Source organism: Gallus gallus, chromosome 19 (genome assembly GCF_016699485.2).
Source record: "Gallus gallus isolate bGalGal1 chromosome 19, bGalGal1.mat.broiler.GRCg7b, whole genome shotgun sequence".
Taxonomy (NCBI): Eukaryota; Metazoa; Chordata; class Aves; order Galliformes; family Phasianidae; genus Gallus; species Gallus gallus.
In genome coordinates, this window is record NC_052550.1 from 9,453,605 (window position 1) to 9,458,676 (window position 5,072).

Below are 5,072 nucleotides of genomic sequence, written 5' to 3' on the forward strand. Positions count from 1 at the left end.
CAAAAGAAATAGGAGAAGTGGAGATCGCAGAGAGACAGCAGATGTTTTCATGCCAAGACAATGATGGAACCGTAATTACAGCGAGATGGAGCATCCCGCACAGTCACAGCCACGGGGAAACAAATAAACCCCCAAACCAGACACGTCTGATTGGCAACTGGAAAAAGCTACAAAAAGGTAATAAGCACTTAGCCCTTCTATTACACTGAAGTCAGGTGAGTGGAGGAGAGCGGGCACTTCACCAGCCCAGGGCACCAGCGCCGACCAGGAGGTCAACCCGGCCGCTGATGGGAACCCGTGGGTCTGCCTGCGTCCTTCCCACAGCTGCTGCTGGGGGCTCACAGGGCCACAGCACTCAGGAGGAGCATTTTTTCCCCCCATTTCAATACGGGGGAGCCCAGACACACAAGGATGGGGGTCAGGACACCCACCAGCACAGCGAGTACTGCCCTGGGTCAGGGCTAAGGCTGTGTGCCTCGGGGGGCTCTGGGAATGCAGCCCCAGCCTGGGGGCTTCCCGAGCACCAGTGGGAAAGCAACTGCCCTGCTGGTATTAAGCTTATAGCAAGGAAAGGCAACTAAGGGAAGAAAACCCAGTGCTTGTAGGGATTGGAGCAGCACAAGACACCACGGGAGACAAAAAGAGTCGTCAAATGCACACGGATGTGAGTGCCTGCATGAGCAGCACCACGGGGCCTCGGTTCCTGACTCACCTGTGCAAGGACTTCTGCTTTTGCAAGCCCGTATAGACTCAGCCCGCCCCTGAGCACAGGCAGCTGTCCTATAGGAGGTACACAGCGCTGGCTGCCGTTGGAAGGAAAACAAGAGGGCCTCGGGCTCTCGATATTTTTAGCAGGTGCCAAGATACACTTCCAAATACAAAAGTGACCACTGTTACAGTAAATCTGCAAAGTGCATTTAGATCCTGGGCTGAGGCAGCAGCTGGGACGAGGCAGCACGGCTCCGTCACTCCCTCTGCTCCTCTGCACTCACACCGGTGAACTCCGAGCCTCCGTTTGCACACAAAAAATAATTGCTTGATCTGTGCAACTAAAAGCTTGGTTTCACACAGTTTGGGAAGATATGCCACTAACAAAAATAAATACAATAGAGCCAGTTAAATTGGAACAGACTCTGCAAAGTGAGAAGCAGCGCTTTTTCACCTCGAGTCCGGGCACCGCGTAAGGACAAATCTGCGCGAGCGGAGATACGATCTGCACCTGCGAGCGGAAGGGAACATTCCGAGCATGTAAATGAAGGGCTGCCGGCTGCGCTCACAGCTCCGCACCGCCCCGCGCGGGGACCCCTCGGCTGGAGCTCGAGTGCCATCTGCTGCAGCACCGCCACGGACGGCCCGGGCTGAAGTGAGCGCGGAGCGCACCGCGAGCAGCGCCCGCATGGCGGGACGGCCTCGAGCTCCGCCCGCCGCGGGGCCTCCGGCAGTGCCATAAAGGAACCCCAGTATGAACGTGAGGCAGCCGAAGCCCTCCGTCCCGCTCCGGGAAACAACCGTGCCAGCAACACGAGCACCTCGAGGAGGGGGTGAGAGCCGAGCCCTGGGCGAGGTCTGAGGGTCTTGCAGCTCTGTGCACGGTAACACAGCACCATCGGCCTCCCAACATCACGCTTTCTGCAACCGCTGCTGAAGGAGTGTTTGCAGGGTGCCAGAAAGGTGCACTCAGACACACTGTAGATGCAGACAACGCATGGAAAAAAAAACCAAATCCACAAATTACTTTGACAGTGCTGGTTTCCCCACTTTAAACAGCATCAAACATCACTTCAGCATCCTTGAATCCAAACCAGGGAGTTCTGATGGGAAAAAAACAAACAAACAAACAAAAAACCACCACAAATGTCACCCATTGATGTGGCTTTAGAGGGAACCAGGGCTGCTATCGTTGCCTCCAACCATGTTTTTAGGCACAACAACGCACATCTGACACTCAGCAGCTGTTCTGTTCCGGATACAGCAGAGGAAGGAAGACCTGCAGTGTCCCATTGCAAAAGGCCAACATGGGGTTAGGATGAGCACGGGGTGCACAGCAGGGAACCACCCAACATCCACCTGAGGAGCTGAAGGGACTGCAGGTGTCTCATCTTGGAACAGAGACCGGGGACAGAAGTCCATGAACTGCTCACAGCAGAGACAGGGCAAAGCAGGGACCATTACCCACCTCAGGCGGCATCAGGAAGATGGATTATCCAGGGATGCGCTCAGGCAATTCAGAAGGCAAAGAGGAAGTAACTCTTTCACCCATGCTTACGCTAGGGGATGGCACTGCCACTGATCTCAGAAGTCAGAAGGACAGATGGCCTCACACAGCCACCACGGCCGCACAGCACATCTGGTGTCGCTCCCAGGGGGAAACCGAGAGGGCCCCCAGGCCAGGAGCACTGCAGGGGATTCAACTTCTGTATCTTCCACCCCAAATACTCAAAGAAACAGAGCCGACGGGGGCCAGCCAGACCTACAGCACGACCAGAGCAGAGCCCGGCACGGGGCCGTCCCTGTCACAGCAGCCCCAGGCACACTCCTGCCCTTTGCCCAACGGGGCACCAACTTCTGCTCGCGCTTTGCAGCGCTGCTGTTCCTGCATCCCGAGGGAGACAACGCAGCACAGAGCTGTGGAGCTCAATGTGCTGCTCAGCTGCCCCTGCAAAGCGACGGCACCACCACAGGGAGCGATGCTCGTGTGTCCCGGCAGCAAAGGAAAACAGATGTAAACTTCACTTTTACCTTCATAGGAAAAGAACAACCATCAATAAGGCTTCCACCGCCAAAGACAAAAGCCGGGCTCCATCTGCACCAACGCAGAGCCCTTCGCTCCGGCCCGCAGGCAGGAAGCACTCCAGAAGGAAGCGATCCATCAGGCGTCTCCAGAGACCTCATCGATTCCGCCCGTAATAAAATAACAGCTTTTCAAAGGGGAGAACCCCTCGGCACGGCTCCAAAGCCGCCGTGCGGGACGGCCCGGCCTGAGGCGCGGCTCCGCCGCTGGGGGCGGTCACGGCGGCCGCACGTGGGCAGCGCCGCGCAGAGCCGAGCGGGGAACGGGGCGGCCCGGCGGTGTCTGAGCTCGAACCGCGCGCAGCCGCTCCTTTTCAACGTCCCCCGCTTTGCCGAGCGGCCTCGCTCCCCTCAGCCCGAGCCCCCCCCCGCCCTCCCTCTCCGTCCCAGCACACGAGCCGCCCCGTCCCTCCCGCCCAGCAGCGCCTTACCCGTGGGCCGCCGCTCCGAGGAAGGCACCGCAGCGGCTCTGGGCCGTGCGGGCGCTGAGCGCCGCGCCGTTGCCTCGCGGCCGTTCCCCAGCCCCGCTCCCAGGTGCGCTGCTCGGAGCTCCGGCCAACAGCGCAGCACGCGGGGCAGCGCCCGCAGCACAGGCTGCACACAGCTGCTGCCAACCGCGCGCACAGCCCGAGGCTTCGGCTCGAGGAAGGGAACACCCGCTCGTTGCTCGCCCCCACCGCCTCCCTCTTTTGCTAATTTCACCTGCAGTGTTCCGCTCGCTACAGCTTACAGCACAAACACGGGACGGGAAGGCATTCCGTGCTGCCGAGCCTGAGGAAAACAAAAGATGCAGACGGAGAGGAGAGCTCCCACAGGCACTGCTGCAGATCGCTGCTGGCCCCACAAAGCCAGGGAAGCATGAAGAGAAGCTGAACTTCGCAGTCAGGTGCAATGAGTACACAGCCATCCCCACGAGCACGGACCTGGAAGTCCGGAGCTCCACTCAAGATCCTGAGAAGGAAAAACCACATTTCCAGGCTAACTTCAGCCGTTTGAAACCAACAACCACAGGCTGTGTCTTGCAAACAACTCTGGGATATGGGAGTAGCCACAGCAGATCTGTTTGCTTAGATCTAACAGCTCTAAAAACTGCAGCATCTGCATTACCTTGGGATGGCAATTAGCACCTCTGGACTGCCAGGCTAAACTACATTTCTCCATCTTCGCATCTAGAAAGAGACAACAGGCAGGCACTTTGAACCAGCCACTCCAGACTGCCTGCACTGCAGCTGGGGCAGAGCTGTGTGCTTGCACAGCTGCCAGCCCCCACCACGCTCAGGTGTGCTCAGAAGCAGTAATGTTAACTGCCCACAGCACCTGCCACCAGCTTCTTACCTGGGAGACCATACCCCATGGCAAAGCCATCCCTCAGCAGATGCCGGGTGTGACTGCAAGGACTGTGGAACCTCAGGAAATGAAACTCACCTTCTGCAGTGAGAAGCAAGGAAGGGCACTGCTGAACTCTGCAAGCTTCCAAACCACTACACCTCCCAGCACGGAGGTGCTTTGTCTCCTGTCCCTCACCTACACAGCACTGAGGTGTAGTCCGCAGTATCCACAGACTGTGTATTCTGCAATGAACCCAACAGACTGGTTTTAAACCTTGAGACCGGGAAGACTGATACCCTTCAACAACTATATAGTCCATGGATTTGTATGCACTCACAAAGGCAATACACTCAAGTTTAACACTTTGCTTTGTGCAACCCTAGGAGTCAGCTCATTCAGTGCCTTCATTTCTCTTCCTGTCAGAGAGCACAGATACATCCTGCTGCCAAAAAATACTTGACCAATTGCAGGATGCTCTGGTACCAGGTATGGACAAACTATTCACTGGGATACCAACCCACATCATTGCTCTGCTTGGCTCGAATAATGAACTCATCAGCATTTTAAAGAGGTTTTGTCTCTGCACAGTAGGATGACTCCCACATTTTGGAATCTTTCAACACACACGTGCGACCAAGCAGCTTCCCGAGTCCACGGGGTAAATTCACTGCACCATGTCTACAACAGCTGTGAGTAGCACTGCTCAAACAAAGGCTATCTAAAAGGAATTCATCTCAAGGTTAAGTTCAGTTTTCAGCTCTTTCACAACATTTGAAGTTAAAAAAAAAAAAAAAAATCCAAAAACAAAAACCCCAAACCAGGAGATTTGAAACTTGACGTTTATGTATCTGTTGAAAAGCCATCGGGACTGTACCTCACCTGCTCATCCCACTGAGCTCTCTTCCCAACCTACACACAGGAGGTCTAGAAATGAAGGCTCTTAGTCATCACAG